Source organism: Colossoma macropomum, unplaced genomic scaffold (genome assembly GCF_904425465.1).
Source record: "Colossoma macropomum unplaced genomic scaffold, Colossoma_macropomum, whole genome shotgun sequence".
In the NCBI taxonomy this organism is placed as follows: Eukaryota; Metazoa; Chordata; class Actinopteri; order Characiformes; family Serrasalmidae; genus Colossoma; species Colossoma macropomum.
Window position 1 is genome coordinate 18,793,769 of NW_023494793.1, and position 25,511 is coordinate 18,819,279.

Sequence of the window (25,511 nt, forward strand, 5' to 3'; positions counted from 1 at the left end):
AGACCATCTTACTCTCCACTTCTTGCAGTTCCAGATTATGTCTGTGACACTATATTTAAATATAGTCATTGCATTTCACTGAAATACTTCCTTAACTTATATATCTGACTTATTGCATTTTTGCACATTTTACTTATGTAACAATGTTAATGCTGCTACAATACTGTATCAGCCAAATACTGTAATCTGGTCAAGGTGAAATTCTTTCATAAACAAAATGCATGAGTATATGTAACTTCTTTTCAGGACTGTCCTTATTGATTAAATTAGAAGTCTAGTGATCATATGCACTTCTAACAGGAAACATTTAATTTTACTCTACAAACTTCACACAGGAATTCACACAAAAGCAACTTCAGTGCTAAATGCTTTAGTGCTTGATACCTCCTTGTGGAGAATCTTCAGACTGCGGAACAGTTTTATAATGACTTATAGATACTCTGTTTATCAGTCAGCTCACATGAATGCCAAAGAGATTCATCAAGAATATACAAGCCCATTCCCAAAAAAGTTGGGATGGTGTGCAGAATATAAATAAAAATAGAAGGCAATGATATTTAATTATATATGTAAACCATATTTTTAAAGGAAAATACTACATTTCAAAAGTTGAAACTTAGATTTTGAAAAATATATGCCCATTTTGAAATTGATGCTAACAACACGTTTCAAAAAAGTTGTGACAGGGGCATGTTTACCTCTGTGTTTCATCACTTCTTACTTTAACAACAAGCTTTGGGGTACTGAGGAGAGCAGTTGCTGTAGTTTAGAAAGTGAAGTGTTCTCTCGTTCTTGTTTGATATATGATTTCAGCTGCTGAACAGTTCAGGGTCTCCTGTGTTGTATTTTTCATTTTATAATTTTTATTTCATATTGTGCCAAATGTTACCAGTGGTGACAGGTCTGGACTGCAGGCAGGTTACTTTAGCACCCAGACTCTTTTAATACGTGGCAATGCTGTTGTAATATAGGCAGAATGTGGTTTGACATTGTCTTGCTGAAATAAGCAAGGCTTTCCCTGAAAAGGACATGGTCTGGATGGCAGCGTATGTTGTCAAAACATGTATTTATCATTCAGTATTAACTTAGTCACCCATGCCATGTGCACTAATGTACCCCAATACCATCATGAATACTGACTTTTGAACTGTGCACTGATAACAAGCTGAGTGGTCTTTAGCCTGGAGGACAGTGTCTATGATTTCCCAAAACATTTCAAGTGTTGATTCGTCAGACCACAGAACACTTCTCCACTTCCCCTCAGTCCATTTTAAATGAGCTCTTTCAGGGGCGTTGACTCCTCTCAGGTGGGTCCTTATCTGCCAAGACCCACCCCCCAGCAGATAGCAGCAGTTCTGATCGGTGGAGAGAAGAGCACAGCTAAACATTAGCAACGTCCTCATTGGTCCATTGCACACCTGTACAGTGGTCTGTTGGGTGAAAAGGGAGAGAGAGAGAGAGAAAGAGAGAGAGAGAGAGAGAGAGAGACAAAGAGTGAGAAAAAGAAAAACAAAAGACATATGCGCATCGCAAGCATGTAACAATAGGATTTAGGACTGCTGTACTCCATAATTTACCCAATAATTTTAGACCCATTTCTTTCTCATTTTTAAGTAAAGTTGAAGAGGACATTGTTTTCCAACAGTTAAAAGCATATCTGCTATCAAATTTCTCAACATAGTACAGAGACAGCAAAGATCCATACTGTGAATGGCCTCAGATACAGAGCTGGTACGCAAAATTATTCTATTCTGGTCTCATTGGATCTTAGTACGGTTAGCTAGGCCTCTCAGGCACAGATTTAGAATTGTATAAAGGCTATTTAAAGGGTTTTTAGATGAGGTTAGCCCAGAGAAGTCGACAGTGAGTCTGGATGTTGTTGATATATGGCTTCCACTTTGTGTACGACAGTCTAAACTTGAATTTATACATGCAGTGATGAACTGTGTTTATTGACAAGGGTTTTCCTATATGTGGTGTATGTATGTGGTGATATTCTTAACATCAGCAAAAATGAACAAACACATTTAATTAAAAACTTGATTTTGAATGTAATTCAAATTGATTAAATAAATATCAATTAATTACTGAAGCATGTTGGTTTTTAATGCAATGCTGTCTGAGGGATCAAGATCACGGGCATTTTGCCCTATACACAGAGATATTTCTCCAAATTCTCTGAGTCTGTTAAGTTATTTAATTCCTAAATTCCTTACATTGTTCTCCAACTGTTGAGCTGTTTGCTCATGCTGTTTTTCACAAAGTAGTGAACTTCAACTCATCCTTGCTCAGAAACAACTGAACCTTCCATGAATGCTCCTTTTAGACCCATTCCTCATAGCATCACCTGTTACCTCTTCACCTGTTTACCTTTCACAACCAGAATGTTCACAATGGAGAACAAAATCTAATGTTTATTTTCAAGATTTTAATTCTTTGCTTCCAAAAAACTTAAATAAATAAAACTAAATTAGATTACTACTACTAATTAAATTACTACTATCATACTTGCTGTGTTTATATACAACAAGCATAATAATAATATGTTTAATAAATGAACTAAAATTACAGACATGTATTTTTCAGTGTTCAGAAATCATTAGGCCTCCTCTGAAGGCTGAGAAGACACTGAGGTTTCTCCACAGGCAAATTAGCACTTGATCAGCTAATTCTTGTCTCTGAATAAAGAACAGGACAGGAGAGGTGTTGTGCTTAGAGAAAATATTATTCATGTTTATTTCAGGCATTAGCAATAATTAATACAAATATAGCTTGTTAAAAATGTAGCTATTTAAAAGCTCAAAGTATTGTTTTATTTCAATTCAACATAACTTGATTATGAATGCAATTCAACTGGATTAAGAAGAACAACAAATTACAAAACATGACTGCAATACAATACAAGAATGAAAATTTTAAAACATATGATTACATTGCATCACCACCATTAGATTAGGAATATTGTTAGTTTGGTTAGTCATAAGGATAAGATAAAGGATAAAATAATAAAACTAAATAAGAAGACTAAAATACAATAAGCATTAAACCTATGACTACAGAAAATACGACCCAAATTCCAAAAAAGTTGTGACGCTGTGTAAAATGTAAATAAATGTAAATAAAAACAGAATGCAAGGATTTGCAAATCTAATAGACTCATATTTTATTCGAAATAGAACATAAAACATATATCAGATGTTGAAAGTGACTCTTTTCCATTTTATGAAAAACATTAACTCATTTAGAACTTGATGGCAGCAACACATCTCAAAAAAGTTGGGACAGGGACAACAAAAGGCTGGAAAAGTAAGCTGTACTAATAAAAACCATCTGGAGGAGCAATTTGCACCTAACTCACATGACTGAGTATAAAAAGAGCATTTTAGAGAGGCAGAGTCTGTCAGAAGCAAAGATGGGCAGATTCACCACTCTGAGAAAAACTGTTCAACATAAAATTGCAAAATGTTTGAATATCCCACCATTACATAATATCATTAAAAGATTCAGAGGGGGCTCCCGAGTGTAACCATTTAAGCGGTGACCCTGTCATCAGGAGCACAATTGGCCTTGCTCTCTCTGGGTGGGTAGGATGGCCCTCCTTCTCCCCCATCAATCAGCGCGATGCTAGTCAGCGCAGGCGTCTGTTAGCTGATGTAACAGATCTGGCGGTTGGCGCTTTCCTCCGAACGCGTTCAGCTGTCCAATGACGTTCGAAAAGAAGCGGTGGTTGGCTTCACAGGTCTCGGAGGAAGGCTGTGTTAGCCTTCACCCTCCTAGCGTTGATAGCATCATGTGATTGGGGAAGTCCTAACTAGCGGAATTGGAGACGACTAAATTGAGGAGAAAATTGGGAAAAAAGTAAAAACAACAAAAAAAAAAAGATTCAGAGAATCTGGAGAAATCCCTGTATGCAAGGAACAAGGCTGACTGTCAATATGGATGCCTGTGATCTTCGGGCCCTCAGGCAGCACAATTGAAAACATACTGCACATACTGCAACCATCACAACAGCATGGCTTTGCAGAAGAAGAGTCCGGGTGCTGAACTAGCCTGCAGTCCAGATCTTTCACCAAAAGAAAACTTTTGGCACATCATGAAACCAAAAATTCGGCAAAGGAGACCCAGAACTGTTGAGCAGCTAGAATCCTCTCCCAAAACTCCAGGATTGGTCTCCTCACTTCCCAGACATTTACAGACTGTTGTTAAAAGAAGAGGGGATGCTACACAATGGTAGACAAAGCCCTGTGTTGCTGCCATCAAGTTCTAAATGAGTCAATATTTTTCATGAAATGGTAAAATGTCTCACTTTCAACATCTGATATGTGTTCTGTATTCCATTGTGAATAAAATATTGGACTATAAGATTTGCAAAACATTGCATTCTGTTTTTATTTACATTTATTTACATTTTATACAGCATCCCAACTGTTTTGGAATTGGAGTTGTATAAAATCATATAAAACAAAACCAAACATAGTATATAATGATACTATTTTTCTCTCTCTACTTAATGCTGATATGTTTTAAACACATTTACTGTATATATAGCACAAAAGATATAATAAAAAGAATAAGAGGGAAAATGATTAATCTTTTATACTGTACAATTGAACCACAACTTTTTGTGAGGGGTGTAACGATACACACTCATATGTAAAGTTTAAACACCTCTGGTCAAACTGCATGTTTTGTTGATTAACACATCCTCTACAGAGAACACACCTAAATATCAACAAAAAAAGATCATTTGACCAGGGTGCCCAAACTTTTGCATAAAACTGTAAACTGTCATGATATATACAGTTTTGAATGTGAGGTCAAGATTTGATTCTTGATATTTGAAGTCTGTTTTCTGGACAGAGATTAAGTCTAGTCTAGATGTAAATTGTTATGTTAATGGCGATTTATCACTGGAAAGACTTTTTAGTTGAGAATTAAGCTTAATCTGGGTCTGAGAAACTGGACTTTTATCTATTCACATGTTTTTCATTCTACAAAGGTCTAATTATGTGCTACTCAGATTGGTTTGGTTCACATAAATGCTAAGTTTTATTCCAAAACAAAAGATGGTAAAGAAGCACATCCTGCAAAATAAATAATCTTAAAAAACTGCAAAACTGAGCTATAAACAGTCACAGTGTGAGACTATTAAAGCTACACCAGCTAAGGGCGTAAATGTCAAAACAAGCTTAAAACATTGGAAAAAAAAACCTCACTGTTAATGCTGACTTCTGTTTGTTAGGGCTAAGGTAACGGCACTTCACATTAACGTCTTCCGAAGAGGCTGAAGTTAACTTCTCCTTAGAATTTGCTGTTTCAAGAAGAACAGCAAATAAGAAGAGAATTTAACCCTTTGGTTTCCATCCTAAACTTAACAATGAAACAAGATGAATTCTGCAATATGAGCAGAGTTAGTTTACCTCTGATGTTCTAGAAGAGCCTGACGGTTCCTGAGGACGGTTCCTGAGTTTTTCTCTGATGTTCTAGAAGGCCCTGACAGTTCCTGAGGATGTTTCAATCTACAAACGTTTTAGATTTTTTGATGCTGCATTTAAATCATGACACCCTTAAATTTTAGAAACTAATACACTGAAATACCAAAACAAAACACTCTGCCTTTAGGAATAATCAGATATTCTGCTGGAACAGCAAAGTCAATTTTAGAATGGAATCTAACAATTCTAAAAAAAATTTATAGAGAAATAATCAATAAATCAAATTTATCAATGTAAAATACTCGTAGAACAGCTGTTATTAAAATACAGTATAATAATAATAGATGATAATAATAATTCTGACAGTCTAAATGTGTTCAGATCCCATCTGTCTGCAACTTAAAACCCCAACCAGGAGTTTCTGTAAATGGTTACTTCTCCATTCTGCAGCAGCAGTTTTCCTCAGAGACCTACAAGAGGAAAGCACTTTATGAATTACACATTTGTGTATAATCGTCAGTCTACAAAAATCAGATTTTGTTCAAGGTAACTACACTGCAAATACAGCTCATTGTTGAGCTAATTGTATCCGTGATGTCATAAGATTCCGCTCATTTACATATTTAGTTTAGCCCCGCCCACTCACACTAAAGTTCTAATATACAGAAACATACAGAGTCAGAATGGTTCACAGTGTTGGTGATAGGAACCAGACCTCTGAAGAGTTTAATACCTCTATAAGCTTGAGACACTTTTTGTAATCGTTTTGAGAAGTTTATGACCTAAAGTGCAGATTCTGAAACCAGTGGAAAGATACACGCAGGGTGTTTTAAGGCAAAATAGTCCCCAAAGTATATAACACATCATTATCAACACAACATATAAGAAGTTAGCAGACGCTTGAAGGTTGAATGGACATTGTGGAAGGTATATAAAATGACTATATTTGTGTTGTAGACATCAGCATATCTAGCTCCCATCACCACCACTGTAAAGAAAGCTCACTTGGTTAGTTTCTCTACAATTAACCATTTCACATAAAGCACTCTCAGTGACTTTGTTTACATCTCAAAAGATTTAATCATGCAGAAATTTTAAAAAATATATGGGATTCCTCTTTAACATCACTAATTGTCACTTTTGAAACTGAAAAGATGATCTATTTGAGTTCATCTTACCTTTGTCTGTGTTCTGCTTCAGTTCAGAGTAGACAGTGTCAGTATCTGCAGTGGTATCCCCTAACAAGAGTCACTGAATTAGCCACCACAAAGAGTAAGAAGGTATCTTTATATGATGTATATTCAGATATTTTCTTTTGATCTCACCTTCAAGTGAATAGTTCTGGTCTCGTTTTTTCTTTGAATTCCTCTTTGGTTTCAGCTCAATTTCAGCATAAGTAGCTTCAGCATCTAAGAGAGAACAGAAACTGATTTCTTTCCCCTTTCTCCTTTAACTAACACCTAAAAAAAACATAGTCCTTGACCAAACAAACGCTAGAGTTCTTAACCATCCACAAGCTACAAGCCACAACCAATTACAGAGAAGTGGCTTAATTTTTCAGAGATTGAACAAAACATTACTCAGATTCAGTCTCTCTACCTACTCATGGTTCACATTCATGTTCATAAGTGACCTGTATCTGCCAAGCCTACAAGAAATGATTCTTTGATTCATTACACCAAACGCGCAAGTTGGTATTAGTAAATGTCTCTTTACACAAAACCACAACCGTAACATAAACTGCAAATCAGTTAATGTTACAGGGCAGTCGTGGGCTGGAGGTTAGGGAACCAGCCTTGTGACTGGAAGGTCACCGGTTTGATCCCCTCAGCTGACAGTACATGACTGAAGTGCCCTTGAGCAAGGCACCTAACCCCCAACTGCTCCCCGGGCGCCGTGGATAGGGCTGCCCACCGCTCCGGGCAAGTGTGCTCACTGGCCCCTAGTGTTAGTGTTCACTAGTGTGTATGTGGTGTTTCACTGCACGGATGGGTTAAATGCAGAGGTCTAATTCCAATGTGTTCAGACACAGTTAGCTAAAAAGATTCATTTCATTCATTTAAAATATAAACCTGACCTTAAAGGCCTGAGGTCACTTGCATTAAACATCTTAATTGAATTTTGGCTTTAACTTCAGTAAGCTGTGTGATCGTGTAAGAGACAAGACACTATCAAAATAAAGTCTAAAACACTTTTGAACTAGAGTGCGTGTGTAATTAAACTTAAACTGTAGAAGTACAGTTCTAACAATCTACAAACTACTGTTTAATGCATTTATTACAGGCAGTGTTGACAAAAATGAGAGCTCACATCACTGAGCTGCTAAACATGGGAAGAGTGCTTTATACATAACAATAATAATAATAATAATAATAACAATAATAAAAATGATGATGATGATGATGATGATTATGATGATGATGATGATGATTATTATTATTATTATTATTATGCCCAAATTTATGCATACAACTGTTGTTGAACCATGCAGTATCTCTGACACCCACAAGGCAATTAAAGAGAAAATATATTTCTGTAATTGTAGAGATGCAGTTCTTACTGTTTCCTTTGAGTTTCTTTTTAGTCACAACCTGTGCATAAGTTACATCACTGGGCGGAGCTGCAGAATCACCTGGAATAGAAGACGTTACTCATCAGAGACGCACTGTGTTCATCATCACATCATGTTAACATTGCAATGAATCATTACTTATTACAGAGCAAATGAAATATTTTATAGAAACAGTATAACTATTGTAAACACTAAATGCTAGTGTGTATGTTGCTAACGCAAACTAACCATCCTGCAGTGGTGTGGTTTCTGTGAGAGACCCCCCAGACCCTGACAGACTCTGGCTTTGACTGGTGTTCTGCTGATTTCCAGTAGAGGGCAGACAGAGATCCTGCAGCTCCACAGTGAAAGTAAAAACACAGCTTATATGCTTTTTCACTTACATGCATTTGTTGAAGCAAAAATACATCTTTAAATAAGAGACACAAACTATACTTTTATATCAGCGACAGTACAAACAGCACAGCTCACAGAAATCTGTCTTTAGTCAGCTGCATAAACTGATACAGGACAGACAAAGTGTGTTTTCAAACCTTTGCTCTTCTTGCAACAGCGAATCAGGCCCAGTATGATAATGAGGAACAAGGTTAAACTCAGTCCCACTGACACTCTGATTATTTCAGATCCAAACCCAGATCCAGGACCTAAAGCTGAAGAAAGAAATATGTGAATCTCCACTTTGTGAACTGTAGAGTTACAGAAAGAATAAAATAACATGAAACTCTGTTCTCACCTCTGACTGAGAGCCAGCTCTTTGGTGACCCTCCTTTCTCTGGGTGTTTACAGTGGTAGAGAACTTCATCTGACTTTGAGACAGTACAGATGATCATCTCTCCTGTAGTCTGGGTCTGGAGCAGTGATCCATCTTTATAGAAATCAGCTGTGAGGTTTGAGGGCTTTGTGGAGCGACATAAACAGCGGAGAGTCAGATAATCTCCCTTAGACACAGGATGGACAGGACTGTACAGAATCACATCACCATCTGTAAGAGAGAGTGAGACAACAGAGAAAAGAGAAAGTGTGGAAGAAAACATGATCTCAGAGAGTCACTGCGAGGGTGGGTACAGATTATACCTGCATGCTTCTAAACATCTAAACAGTATTTGCTGTAATGTTTTCAGCTACAGTATAAGGGTACATTATAATGCCCTTATTAATCCTGGTAGTTACTACTACATTACTACTTTATTAAGCTAGGATTAAAGTGAATTAAGCATTTTCCAGAGTACACTTGTCTCAGCGTTGGGACTATATGGAATTTTGGGTCTAGTGATTACTATTGTTTTAAGTAATAACTGCATTTACATCTTCTTAGGTGTTAAATAGAAATCCAAGGTTTGACTTTAGAGTAGAAAATCAGTTTATTTTTAGAATTTGGTGATCTACAGTTGAGGCATTGAAAATCACATGAAAACAAATTAATGCTTTGTTGAAAAGAAAAGTCTTATTAGACAGTAGTTAGGCATTTCAACAAGATTAAAAATATTAAAATATTTGTAGTGTGGTATTCTTAAGTAAAAAGAGCATTCCATACACACATAAGACTGCTCTTAATTAATTTTATTTATTGTGTAATAAAGTAGTAATAAGTCAGCCAGTTAATTAGCAGTTATTGGTTTGATAAGATTGACTTTCTAAAGCTTCTGAAAGGTTGTGCAAAAGATTGTGATGTATAGTACACAAAAAAGTGATCTAGAAAATGAAAATGCTTAATTCATTTTATTGTTCAACAAAGAAGTAATGAAATAAAAGTTAATTAACATCTACTGGCTTGTTTAGACTTAATAAAGGCATTATAAGAGCATCATAATGCGCCCAATACTGAAGTGATGCCTAATATAACTGCATTATACTTGCTTTATTGCATAATATTTTTTATTAATAATTAAATAGCTTTCAAAACTCCTTGAATTCCTTTTTATTGGACTCCTATTATTGTTAAGAGTAAAGGAAACTCACTGTGCACTGTGATGTTGAGAGGATCACTTCCTCCTCCAGATTCAGACTGACACCAGTAAACTCCAGTGAGGGATGTGTAGAGGGAGCTGATGTTGCATGTAGATCCTGTAACTGATGAACAATCTGACACCTCCCCACTGTGTGTGTATCGTCTCACTCTCCATCCAGTAGAGTCACTCTGTCCCTCACAGCTCAGTGAGAGAGAGCCAGCACTAAAGTGTTGAGTTCTGCTGGGACTGATGATCAGAGAGGCTGGAGGAGATGAACCTGAACATGCACACAAGATACACATGTAGCATGTTGATCAATACTAATGCTAAACAAACATATTGTTTGCTAAAAGAATGAGATTGGAAAAAAAAAAACATGTATAATACTAGTTTATTTCTGAATTTCCTCACCAGTGATCCATAGTGTCTGTGGAGTGCTGTACTGTGTCTGATAGGCTGGTTCTCCTCTCTCTGCTCTGCACACATAAACTCCTGTGTGATTTAGAGCAGCAGGACTGAGAGTGTAGGAGCCTCCAGCTTCTCTTCTGCTGTCTGACAGGAGCTCTACATGATACAGAACATTGCCATGAACGTCTCTTATTTGTTGTAAGCCTTGTCTGTAGAGAACAGCTCTGTACCAGCTGAATGTCCAGCCTGTAGAGGGAGCCTGTAACCTCACAGCTTAGAGTCACTGAGTCTCCTTCAGTCAGCCAGCTCTGTGGAGACACACTCAATACTGCCTGAGCTACATCTGACAGAGAGAACATGGAGAATATAATAGACTAAATCAAGTTTATACACAGTGATAAGATCATTACATACAGTATAATTAATGAGAATATTAAAACAAATCCACAGACTCACCAGACACAGTCAGTGTAACAGCATCACTGATCTCTGAGCTCTGAAAGTCATTTTTTCTTTCTCCTCCAGGCGTATTTACCACTGTTGGGCTCTCCTTTAAACACCTGTTTTTCAGGCTTTATGGACAACACAGCTTTAGTGCTGTCTGAAACAAAATATATTAAAGTAAGAGTCACTGTTTAATTAGGATTTACAAATTAAGCTTAACATTTGATACAGAAATGTCTGCTTACCTGTAAATTACAGATATCAGTTCAAAGTTGGGTGAAAAATATATACACCGTATGGACAAAAGTATTGGGACACCTATACATTATAACCACAGGAGCTTTTATGACATTCATTCCAAATCCATAGGCACTTAATCTAGAGTTGGTCCCCACTTTTGCAGCTATAACAGCTTCCAATCTTCTGGGAAGCTTTAAATAACAGCTCAACATCTAACTGTTCATTTATGCTGTGTGTCAGTAAGTGCAGTTCTAGTACACTTTTGGTCCGGCAGAACAGATCTACTTCTTAGAGAAAAAGGAGCTAAAATCCCTCCGAAACAGCTCACCGAGCAGAGTGGATTTTCATATTCTGTTTTTTGACAGAATTTGAATATGCCTCTTAGCCTTTACATTGCTTGTAAATTTCAAGATGAATGGATCAAAAGTTTTCACAGAAGTGGCATCCCTGTTCAGTAACATCCAATATTCCAAAGATCCACAACAAACAACAATCATCTTATTCTACTCAACAGAATGAGGCCTAAAGTAAAAACTGCACACCAAACTCACCCAACCATTCCTTTATGGACCTTGCTTTGTGCACTGGTGCTCAGTCATGCTGGAGCAGAAAAGGTTCCAGTATGACTGTGGAAGTTGGAAGTGGGAAGCATACAGTTGTCCAGAAGGACAGATTTAGCAGGACAGAAATTGCACAAACTGACTTGTGGCAGAGGTGGCCTCCTATGACAGTGCCACATTTAAAGTCACTCAGCTCATCAGTACAACTCATTGTACAGCCAGACTATGTGCTTAATGTCAGCCACCTGTTATCAATAGGTGTGGCTGAAACACCAGAACATAATAATTAGGAGGCACACACACACACACACAGGCTGGAGCCTATCCAAGCATTTATTGGGTGGAAGGCAGGAAACAGCCTAGACAGGTCATCAATCAGCAAGTGTAATTTGCATCTTTATGTACAGAGCACAATGAATTCATGTGATAAATAAATTAATTATAACATGATGAACAAATGATATCTTACAAATTTCCAGATTTATTTTTTTCACAAATTACAACCCCAGTTCCAAAAAAGTTGGGATGCATTACAAAATAAATAAAAACAAAATGCAATGATGTGCACATCATTTACACCCTATATTTACTTGAAAACAGCATAAAGACAATATATCCAATGTTGAAACTGATTTTATTGATTTATTTTTTTTAAATATATGCCCATTTTTAATTTGACACATTTAAAAAAGTTGGGAGAGGGGCATGTTGACCACTGTGCTGCATCACCTCTTCTTTCAACAACACTCTGTAAGCATTTGGGAACTGAGGAGACCAACTGTTGTATTTTTTTATTTGAGCCCCTGAGCGACATTTGCCTGAGTCGCCACATGGGAGCCACCAGAGCTGCTAGAGTCACCAAAGCTCCATCTCCGTTGGCTGATCTGCACCGTTTTGACCACCATGGAGCTTCATGCTATACAAAGCTGTGGAAATCTCACCTGCATGAACTGACCCTCCTGATGATGTTTGCTGCTGCTGCATAAACTCAAGCTATCTAATTAACCATTGCTCCACCTGTTTTTCCTCTTTTGTATTCTTATATTTTATACTAACGCTGTTTGCTATCGGGTGTCGACCAGAGGAGGATGGATTTTCTTCCTCTTGATCTTAGAGAGTTTTTCCTTGCCACTGTCACCATTGGCTTGCTCATGGGGGCTTGGACCCGGATTTTTCTGTAAAGCTGCTTTGTGACAACGCCTGTTCTAAAAAGTGCTATATAAATAAACTTTGACTTGACTTTGACTATGTATGGTTTCTTCTTTGCATTTTAGAGTTTTTTAACTTGCATTTGTGGATGCAGTGATGAACTGTGTTTGAAGACACTGATTTTCAGAGGTGTTTCTTAGCCCATGCAGTGATTTCCACTACAGTATTCTATCTTTTCTTTAATGCAGTGCTGCCTGACTGCCTGAAGTTCCCAGTCATCCAGTATTGGTTTCTGGCCTTGTCCCTTGCATACAAAGATTTCTCTGGATTCTCTGAATCTTTTAATGAAATTATGTACCACAGATGATGAAATCCCATGTTGTGAATGGGCATTTGTTTGTCAAAAAACAATTTCTCAATTTCAACATTTCATATGTTGTATTTGTGCAATATTACATTGAATATAAGGTTTAAATGATTTGCACATCGCTGCATTCTGTTTTTTATTTTTTGCGCAGCATCCCAATTTTTTTACAAATGAGGTTGTACAATAATGATGATAATGAATAATGGAACTTGGTTGATGTTTACAACTTAAAAGCACAAAATTGCAGCAACCACCCTTTTGTGTTATTTGAGCACAAAACACTAGTTTAGCATCTATTTAGTCAGCTAAAACAGTCACTTTTTAACATTAAAACGTGCACCTGGGAGGGGTGGTAACAAGTGGAAACCATAGAAAGCTCTACAGCACAAGCTGCATGCAACAGGGCATGTTGTCCCGAGAACAGAGAGGGGTTAGATGTGTTTGTGGTTTGACCTCTATTCTAGTATAACAGCAGCAATGACAACATTTACTGATGAAGAACTGACAACCAATAATCATGCTTCATCACTGTCACAGTTTTTGCATTGTTTTGCATTTTTGCATTGTTATCTATCACCCAGGTACAGACTAGTGCTCAAATATGCTGGCTTTAGAATTTCATTTCATTTGCAAATGGGTAGAGAGTAAAACAGAAGAGAATAAAGGAAATCAAACGTTTTCCACCAATCCATGAACAGAAAAAGAGGCAGTGGCCAGTGGAAGTTCAAACTAAACACAGACAGCAGCACTCAACAGGTCGCACAATGCTATAAATAATGCTATATGCCATCTTGTGGTGAAGCGTGAGAGCGAGTGTGACACAGGTACATGATATGGACAAAAGTATTTGGACACACCTCTTGATCATTGCATTCGGGTGTTTCATTCAGTCCCATTGCCACAGGTGTATAAAATCAAGCATATAGCCATAAAGTCTACCTTTACAAACATTTGTGACAAAATGGGTTGTTCTAAAGAACTCACTGAAATTTAGCGTGGTGCTGTAATAGGATGCCACTGTTGCAACAAGTCAGTTCTCAAAATTTCTTCCCACCTAGATATTTTACGATCAACTGTGAGCCGTTTTATTGAGAAGTGGAAGCGTTTAGGAACAAGAGCAGCTCAGCTATGAAGTGTCAGACGATGGGAAGTTACAGAGCGGGTTGCTGAGTGCTGAAGTGCGTAGTGCATAAAAGTCCCCAACGGCCTGCTGACTCAATAACTGCTCAAACATCCTCTGGCATCAACATCAGCATAAAACTGTGTGCTGGGAGCTTCATGGCATGGGTTTCTTTGGCCAAGTAGCTGCATGCTTGGGACAACATGAAATGTCAAAAAATTCCCTGGAGGTGTAACGTGTAGGTGTCCCAATACTTTTGTCCATATAGTGTAGCTGTGACTCAGCTAGTTGGAAATACAAACAAACTATAAACCTGTCTGTGCCACTTGGAGACTTTTTCAATGTGAATTTGAGTTTTCCCTCAAAACTCCAACAAAACGTTTAATCTAATATCCAACCCTGCTCATACACACCTTAATTCTAAAAAAAGTCCAGGGGACCTAGAAGGCCGGTGCTGAAAACAACTGAAAGGCCATGACCTTTGATCCCTCACATGCCACTGCATGAAAAACCAGTATGGTTCTGTGGTGGAGATCACTACATGGGCTTAGAAATACTTCTGTATTTCACACTGTCTGTGAAAACAGTTCGGCGCTGCATCCACAAATGCAAGTTAAAACTATACCATGCCAAGAAGATAATGTATATAAACAGGATCCAGAAACGCTGCTGCCTTCTCTGGGCCCAAGCTCATTTAAAATGCACTGAGGGGAAGTGGAGAAGTATCCCTGTGTTCCGACAAATCTAGGCTGAAGACCACTCAGCTTGTTATCACTGCACAGCTCAAAAACCAGTATTCACAATTGTATTGGCTTAGTGCACATGGCATGAATGACATGCTTGTCTGTGAAGGCACCATTAATGCTAAACAATATATACATGTTTTGGCAACATATGCTGCCATCCAGATGACGTTTTTTTCAGGGAAGGCCTTGCTTATTTCAGCAAGACAATGCCAAACCACATTCTGCATGTATTACAACAGCATTGCTCCATGTTAAAAGAGTCTGGGTGCTAAACTGACCTGCCTGCAGTCCAGACCTGTCGCCACTGAAAAACATTTGTCACATTATGAAAAGTATGACAAAGGAGACCCTGAACTGTTGAGCAGCTGAAATCCTATATCAAACAAGAACAGGAAAACATTTCACTTTCAAAACTACAACAGTTGGTCTCCTCAGTTCCGAAACGCTTACAGAGTGTTGTTAAAAGAAAAGGTGATGAAACACAGGGGTAAACATGCCCCCGTCCCAACTTGTTTGGAACGTCTTGTTGGTATCAAATTCAAAATGGGCATGTATTTTTCAAAAAACAATAAGATTTCTCAGTTTCAACATTTGATATGTTGTCTTTGTAGTGTTTTCCTTTAAAATTATGGTTTTAAATGATTGCATATCATTGCATTATATTTTTACTCACATTCTGCACAGCGTCCCAACTTCTTTGGAAATGGGGTTGTATTTAAAGAGCAATTTTTTATATTGTCACGCATTCGGCAAACTCTCAGAAAGAGACGGACTTCATCTCCCAGAATCCTCTGGGAGATCACATGACTCGTCAACTTCCCTCAGACTCTGACTCCGACTCCGACACGGACTCCATTGCCCACAGTTCAATTGCTTTGTTTATTTCGATTCTGCCTTTTTGCTTCATCCCTTTTGTACTTTTGCCCCTTCGGACCGATCTGTGTTTTGGAAACTTTTGCCTGTTTTTGCGACTTCGTCTTTTGCTCAGCCCTTTTCAGTTTGTTTGCCTGGTATTATTAAACGCCATCGTCTTTTACATCCGCGAGCGTCTGGTTTCTGTTGACACGTCACAATATAAAGAGTGGAAACACATTTCATTACAAACATTACAATTTCAGAAAGTCTTTAGATATGAAACATTGTGTACGTGCTCATTAAAAAGATTCACTGGTAGAAAGAATCTTAAAGTTGTAAGAACATCTACAATTTCCTGTCCCACAGAAATATGACACATATCCTGACTCTCGCATCTTGAGAGAATGTGATCTTCCCTAAATGTGATGATTTTTCTCTAAAACATCTTCTAAAATTTGATTACATCATCACACAACAGTGGGGAGGGAATGAAATGCTAACCAATCAACATTTACTGTTACTGCTTCTCTATGTATTCACTCTCTACTTCAACCTTGGCAGCTGTTTAGAGCTGAAGTGTTCTTGTGCACACATGAAAGTGTGTCTCAATCTCTTCCATCTGATTGTCTTGTTGTGTAAATAAATAGTACAATAATTAAATAATAGATTCCAGGTTTTATAAATAACAAACAGTTTTATGTTCAAAAGTTCTAAGTGTGTAGACGCACCATGTTTAATAGAGTTTTGCATCATAGGGGGCACATCAAGCATAGCATTAAGTACATACACACACTCGAAATAAAAAAAAGTGTGTGAATACTTTTCTTTAAATATGTTTCTTTAAAGGCAGAAAACTGCATCAAGAATGTAGACGTCATTTTTGAGAGCAGCCTTAGTTTGCATGCTCCTTTCTAATGTACACTATTTACTGTAGGCCTCATTCTGTTGGGTACAATTAGATGGTTGTTGTTTGTTGTGGATGTTTGGTATCTGGGATGTTAGTGAACAGGGATGTCACTTCTGTGCCTCTTCAACTGACCAAGAAAGACTAAAAGTAGAACAGAAATCCTTTTAAAAGCTGAACTGTGAGCATACAGTGCTACACTGCCCTACAGGCTCTGAATGACAATTACAAGAATCAGATATTTATCATGGCTCAGTCTATCAGAACAGACACAATCGACACAATTTATTATTCAAAGAATTCATCTTTATTGGAAGTTTACAAAATACAATCACACTGCAAGTATGTTTATCTTATTTTTGAATAAAAGATTGCAAATAAATTGAAGTAAAAGTAAAAATATCACAAAATATGAAAAAGAATATTGTTATAAGTTATAATAGAAATCGAAAACTGCTCAATTTTTTAATTTGTTACAAATTCAGCCTTTCATCATTTATCACATTGTAAAAAGAAATATGTTTGCTAAATGTCCAATATTTTTTACAGTAAACATATTACATAAAAACATTACCTGGTTAAGAAAACAGAAAGGAAAATAATAAATAAATAAGATGAATATATCATTAGTATCATAGGGCTGAACGGAATAATTAGGATACTGAAATATTCATTTGTTATGCTGGTATTTCTTTCTTTATTCAGTATTTGAATGCTCTGTCTTTTTAAAATAAATTACATTATTAAAGGCCTTTAGATAGAACAGTTAATGTTAATCTACAAAAAATGTTAAAATGCAAATAAATAATTTATAGCTAGTTCAGATGAATACATCATAAATTCACTCCAGGCATCCATGTCACCTTCCCTCAACAAATTGCACCGCTGAACAGTTATTGATTTATTTTTACCTTTATTTATTAATTTATTAATTTACACACTACAGATAAACATTACAACAATGCAACACGTAACATACACAGGGCTTCTAGCTGAAGCTAAAAGAGCAGAGACACCTCACATGTCACACATTGGACAGTGAGAAAAATGCTCAGTGAAAAATAAAAGGCTGTTTTTTTGTTGAGACATGCTAAGTTTAATAAACTGTATGTGTACTTTGTCCAAGTACCACCACACCTCCAACTCAGCTCTGTCAACTGCTTTAGCAGGGGGAGCAGCTGTTTTTCTTGTCTTGTTTTGATGAAACAGTTTTAAAGCAGGTTTAAACCTCAAAATTACAAACAGCAGATCTGTTTATTGTGACAATATCACAGTCACAATATTTTGTATCAGAGATAAATAAACTCCACACACTGTTAGTTCAGCACAGCAGCTGTTCTGCAGCTACCACACCAACATCATCACACTTCAGTTAATTATTTTTTAAATACAGTGGCAGTGTGAGATTTGACTAGATCTGTATGGAGTTTACGCTCATTTGTATGCAAATGAAAATAATAAGTCCATGTTTTGATGACTGAAAGATGTGCATCTAGTGTGGCTGATGTGAACTGAAACACAAATTCAAAGATGGATCTGATCTGCCAGACAACCAAAAATCTTCAAATGCTTTGCGACTGTTTTTAAAGGATGTTTTAAGAACAAGACTTTGAAAACTCCTTCAGGAATCAACATAGAGTATTCAAAGCCTGGAAAATGTTGTTTGAGCCAGCCTTAATCTATCGACAATATTTTATGTTTTGAAAATTTACTGACATCATTTATTAAATTCTTAAAAAAAATAAATAAATACATAATGAGTGTAAAGACTCTGGAACTGCTGTAACAGTGTTGCAGCTACTGCACTACTAGAACTGCACTCATTGACTGAGAATAAATGAACCTGCTGAATGATGAGCCTCTTTTTCTGACCTGTCAGATTGAGTAATCTCTAATTGGGTGTATATATATAATGTAAAATCCTGGTATTCACTCAGCAAGACGCTCCAGCTTCCATCACTGCTTATGTTTTGTTTTCCTCATCAGGTTCAGCTGTGAAAAACACAATGATCAACATTTCATATCTTTCATATCAGTCTTTCATCAGATTTTACAGGCTGGTAAAGAAAAGTCTGATCCAGTGAAGCTGATACTGTGTGTCTTGTAAAGCTGAGTCTACAATACATGATTTTTAGACTGTTTTTAAACCCAATATGCTTTTCACAACAAATTTTTACAGTCTGAAGTGATTTTTTAGGTCATGAGGTCGATCTGAAGCCACTGGCAGTGTGGATGATCTGGTAGTATCAAACTGTGTTTCCTCACTGTAATGGTAGAATCAGCTTCATGGCTCCATTTTCTCTCATTTAAATTTTCATGTGAAGTTGCTCTGTGCTCCCATGATGCCTCAATCATATTTCCTCAAAATGAAATTAAGAGTAACATCTATACCTCTGAGAGATTAACAGATGTGCATATTCTGATATTATATGTTCCGTTAATAAAATCTGACACTGTGTTTATGTACGTGCTGCTTCCCTTAAAACTAACTGAACAACTCAGTTAGCAACACTGAGAATCTATTCAGTCACTGATTCAGAGCATTTAAACATTTTTAATCTCAATTTTACTTGGACTAAAATATTTACAAAGTTGCAAAACATCAAAGTTGGCATTTTTGCTAACAGTGTAATCTTTGAGCACTTCCTCAATGACATCATCTATCCTCCATTTCAGTACTGTTTCTAACATGCTCTTGTCAACTTGCCTCACTATTTCCCCTTCACCATCTCAAGTTTACTTCATTCTGCTAACTCGCTAGTTAGCCAGCTAAGAGCTACAAAAATAGTGACAACAAAATAAGAAGGTCAGTGAACCCGACTTCAGTCAGACAAAGCAGTTATTCATAATGTTGTATGTATGACTTCAACTGTCTGACTGCTCAAAACACTCTGCTTAGGTAGCTAATTAGCGCACTTAGCCTAGCCTAGTTGTGACAAAGTGCATTCCTATTGACAAATTTGCTCATTGTTGTCCCCTGTATGATGAGTAGCTTTAATGATGCACTAACTGCAGAGCCATAAACTTTCACAAAGTTTGAGAAAGAATCAATTTTTAGACAAAACATGGGCGTACATCTCTTTGATTAGTACAAAATACAAACACAGGATCAGGAAATACAGTTTTAAAACAACACTTTACTGAAACTAATTACTCAGCTTCTTTTGGCATCATATAAAGAATAAGCAGCCACATTAATGCCAGTAATATGACTAGCTTTTCACAGGCATTAAATAATGCATAGTCATTTTTACAATCAGCCTTAATAGATCAATAATAATAATACTAGAAGTTCTGTGAAAGACTGATGTTAAATGTGTGGTGTTCTACGGTTTTGAAGTATGTTAGAATGTTAAAAGTTATATAGTTTCAGTGACCCACTACTGGCACTTTGAAGAAACACACAGAGAAACTGAGTTCGTACCTCGAACTCTGTAGCATTTGACCCCCAGCATGATGGACCACAGCAAATATAGAGACACTGCCATTAAACTACTGAGCAGACTGAGCACTGAGACTGGAGCTCCTGAACTGAAAGAAGCTGATATACACACACAATAAAACACACAATAAAATCACTGCAATGCACAACAGAATTGGCTTATTAATTGTCTTATTAAAATAAAAAAATATTATTATTAGATATTTTGTGTTGAAAGCAGCAGACCTCTGACTGAGAGCCAGCTCTTTGGTGACTCTCTTTTCTCTGGGTGTTTACAGTGGTAGAGACCTTCGTCTGACTTTGAGACAGTACGGATGATCATCTCTCCTGTAGTCTGGGTCTGGAGCAGTGATCCATCTTTATAGAAATCAGCTGTGAGGTTTCGAGGGCTTTGTGGAGCAACATAAACAGCGGAGAGTCAGAGAATCTCCCTCAGTCACAGGATGGACAGGACTGTCCAGAATCACATCACCATCTGTAGGAGAGAGTGAGACAGTAGAGAAAACAGAAAGTGTGGAAGAAAACAGTAATGATCTCAGAGAGTCACTGTGGGGTGGGTACAGATTATACCTGCATGCTTCTAAACATCTTAACAGTATTTGCTGTAATGTTTTCAGCTACAGTATAAGGGGACATTATAATGCCCTTATTAACCCTTACAAGCCAGTAGCTAGTAGTTACTACTACATTACTACTTTATTAAGCTAGAATTAAAGTGAACTAAGCATTTTCCAGAGCACACTCGTCTCAGATTGAGACTATATGAAATTTTGGGTCTGCTGATTACTATTGTATTAATTAATAACTGTATTTGCATCTTCTTAGGATTAAGTGTTAAATAGAAATCCAATGTTTAACTTTAGAGTAGGGGGGAAGTTTATTTTTAGAGTTTGGTGATTTACAATTGAGGCATTGGTAACCATATGAAAACAAACTAACATTTTGAAAAAAAAATCTTATTAGACAGTAGTTAGGTACTTCATCACATCAGATCATAAGTGCATTGTATATAGATCAAATACTCAGGTACAAGATTAAAAATCTTTAGAATATTTGATAGTGTGGTATTCTTGAGATTTTTTTTCATAAATGTTCAGTCACAGATGTATTGAAGAGCATTCCATAGCTTGGGAGCAGTGGCATTAAATGACATGCATACACATAGAAGAGTACTCTTAATTAATTTATCATCGTTTATTTATTGCTTAATAAAGTAGTAATTAGTCAGCCAGTTTATTAGCAGTTATTGGTTTGATGATTAACTTTCTAAAGTTTGTAAAAGGTTGTGCAAAAGATTGTGATGTATAACACACAAAAAAGTGATCTAGAAAATGAAAATGCATGATTCATTTTATTGTTCAACAAAGTTGTAATAAAATAAAAGTTAATTACCATCTACTGGCTTGTTTAGACTTAATAAAGGCATTATAAGAGCATCATAATGCCCTCTATACTGAAGTGATGCCTAATATAACTGCATTATACTTGCTTTATTGCATGATCATTTTTATTAATCGATAAATAGCTTTCAAAACTCCTTGAATTCCTCTTTATGGGATCCCCCAACATTGTTAAGAATAATGGAGACTCACTGTGCACTGTGATGTTGAGAGGATCACTTCCTCCTCCAGATTCAGACTGACACCAGTAAACTCCAGTGAGGGATGTGTAGAGGGAGCTGATGTTGCATGTAGATCCTGTAACTGATGAACAATCTGACACCTCCCCACTGTGTGTGTATCGTCTCACTCTCCATCCAGTAGAGTCACTCTGTCCCTCACAGCTCAGTGAGAGAGAGCCAGCAATAAAGTGTTGAGTTCTGCTGGGACTGATGGGATCAGAGAGGCTGGAGGAGATGAACCTGAACATGCACACAAGTTACACATGTAGCATGATGATAAATACTAATGCTAAACAAACATTGTTCACTGAAAGAATGTGATTGGAAAAATTTCTGTATTTCCTCACCAGTGATCCATAGTGTCTGTGGAGTGCTGTACTGTGTCTGATAGGCTGGTTCTCCTCTCTCTGCTCTGCACACATAAACTCCTGTGTGATTTAGAGCAGCAGGACTGAGAGTGTAGGAGCCTCCAGCTTCTCTTCTGCTGTCTGACAGGAGCTCTACATGATACAGAACATTTCCATGAAAGTCTCTTATTTGTTGTAAGCCTTGTCTGTAGAGAACAGCTCTGTACCAGCTGAATGTCCAGCCTGTAGAGGAGCCTGTAACCTCACAGCTGAGAGTCACTGAGTCTCCTTCAGTCAGCCAGCTCTGTGGAGACACACTCAATACTGCCTGAGCTACATCTGACAGAGAGAACATGGAGAATATAACAGACTAAATCAAGTTTACACACAGTGATAAGATCATTACATACAGTATAATTAATGAGAATATTAAAACAAATCCACAGACTCACCAGACACAGTCAGTGTAACAGCATCACTGATCTCTGAGCTCTGAGAGTCATGTTTTCTTTCTCCTCTGCAGGTGTATTTACCACTGTTAGACTCTGTAACAGAGCTGAGTGTGAACTCCTGTGTTCTTCTGTTTGGAGATAAACTGTCATCTTTATACCAGCTGTAAGTCCACTCAGTGTCTCCTCCTGCCTGTATGTCACATCTCAGAGTGACCGCCTCTCCTTTAAACACCTGTTTATCAGGCTTTATGGACACCACAGCTTTAGTACTGTCTGTAACAAATTACAGTTCCCAACACTGTTAATATATGATACATTAATAAACTGTCCATTATGTACTATTTATTTATGTATTTTTAAAAGTTATTGTATTTGCATCAGAAAAAAATTATCTCCATTTTCTTATTCCATTTTCTACATTGAGCTTCCATCCTTTCGGGAAACTTGCTTTAGTTTTTCAAATCTGCAGGAATTTTTCTCCACACCTCTAAAGTACAGTCTTTGAAGCTGGTTTGAATTTTCTTTTTCTCATGCTCTAAGTAATCCTATATACTCAGTGCAACTTATTACATTGGCAGTCAAAAAGGATTCTAGCCTTCATGTGTCATGCACCAGGACTGGGGAACTACAGCTCAGCACAGTATGCTGCTTTCCCAGCTCTGCACTCTTAAAAGAGAAGGTTCTTCAAGGGTTCTTTTGTAAAGACAATGGTTCTATATAGAATTTTCTCCTTTCTCTTTAGCTCCTTCCGCATTGGCCCTTTATTATTGTTTTTAGTCTATTTATTGTATTTTTAATTTATTGTATTTGTAACCCTTAGAGAAATATTTGTTACTAGTCTGTGTGCTTGTCTGGTCTGTTCAGTATGTTACACTCACCAAAATAGATTCCAAAATAAATAAATAAATAGGCAAAATAAAATTAAAACTAATTCAGAGCTTGTAAAAATAGAAGAACACTTTTTGGTGATATATAGAACCATTGTCTTTACTAAAGAACCCCTGAAGGCCCATCTTTTTAAAGAATATAGTACACCAATTAAACCTGGTAATTAGCTGATTAGTTGAATCAGGTATGTTTGAGTAGGAACTCAATAGCTAATGACACTTACTAAAGTAAAGCTCATATAACTGAAACTGCCAAACTTAAAGCTGCACTGTTTGCTTAACAGGCTAACTTCATCCTTGACTGCGTGTTTTTTATAATTTATATAGTTTATGGTGGCTTTTATGGATGAGCAAGCATATGCATCACGTCCATACGACCACGCCCCCTTTTGGCTGAAAACAAACCATGCCTAAAACCTGCTGTGTCTCATTTTGCTCGAATAAAACAAACAGTTTATGATTTTATTTAATGCCCCAAAGAGTGAACAAAAGAAGAAATCTGTGGCTTCAGGCCGTCTGCAGAGTGGATAAAAATGTTAAACTGAGGTACCTGACCAGTCAGTACGTATACATCTGTGGCAAACGCTTCATCACAGGTAGGTTAATGATGAATTAATAATGAATAAATTCAGTAGTTATAGTGTTAAAAAGCAAAGCAGTAAATGTTGATGCTGCATTGAAAGGGCAGTACTTAGAACTCTGGGAAAGCCAAGGAAATTCCAATTTAATGTTAGCCTGTAACAAAACTGATTCTGATTCTGAATGTTTAGATTAACTAACAGCAGGCTCACTGCCACTGGCTGCAGAGAGCTTTTCTCCTGGTTTATTGATAGGTAACAAGTAAATCCACATCCAAAGTGTGTCTATATGCTGCATTAATGCAATGATAATAAAGATATAGGGAATCAAATCATAAATATGACACCTCCAGTAGCTACAAATCAGTACAGTTCTTATGCTATTAAGTTGTCAAAACCTCAGAATTTTGACTGACCGCCAGTCAAATTAGAGGATCTGCTATCACCCAAAAAGGGGCGGGATCATTACGCAAGGGCAAAGTTCCCCGACGCGTTGCCCTCATCTATAGGCCACTGCAGTGTAACTGCGCACTGAATACACATCATTAGACTGGCAGCCTCCTTAAGCGGGTTTTGTCAGTGTACAGTTCCACGTACAGACTGAGGGCAGATAAAAAGAAGTCAGAACAAAATAAGCAGGTTCCCCTGCAGTTCTCTGTTCTTCAACTGATGCTCACTGAAACACGATAGATCTGTTCTTTTAGCTTGATTTGAAAAGATCTACAAACGTACCTGCACTCAGGCTAATCCAGTACATACTCAGCTTAATATACTGCTGACCCCCTGATAAACTGATTTAGGCTCTCAGAACATCCTAATTATTATTTTAATACTGGTAACATTTTTCTGAGGGCATTTTCTCAGGACACTCGCCAGCTTTTTGTTCGACTTTTCGTCACGTTCTGAACTGCTGCGCCATTTAAGGTGGAACGGGAAAATTCGAACAAGCTGCCAGCGAAAAAGAAGCATGAAAGGCATGATATGAGGAGGTTTCTCTATTTCCACTTAACAGCTGAGAAACATTACTTAATTTTTGCTGTTTCACAGAACCGACAGGTCAGTATTTTGTCTTGTTTGCTAATGTTTGTGATAGCTAGTCACAGCTCCTCTTCGCACTAAACAAATGAACGGTGGTCCGGCAAAAATCGCGGGTCTCATTTCCAAATGAACAGAGTTCGTTGCTGGCGGGAACGCGTTTTTGTGATGGTCCGCACCTTAGACATACATACCTAGATGCCGCATTGGGTCCAGCCAGGCACGTCAAAGGCGCCGCCATTTTAGGGCGGTCAACGTCGCTGCTGGGCTGCATTCAGTACCATTACAGAACGGCAGTTTAAGAAAGATACTGTCCATAATTACACCATTTCAAGAATATTGTACTCAGAAAGTGGGATAGGATTATATAACAGAGGGAACGCGGTTGTGTTTCCGTGAT

General features: G+C 37.3%; 1 pseudogene; it reads right to left on the minus strand.

Annotated features, from left to right (window-relative positions):
* Positions 1-5,897: 5,897 nt before the first annotated feature.
* LOC118814058 lies at positions 5,898-23,042 on the minus strand (annotated as a pseudogene).
* Between the last annotated feature and the right edge of the window lie 2,469 nt (positions 23,043-25,511).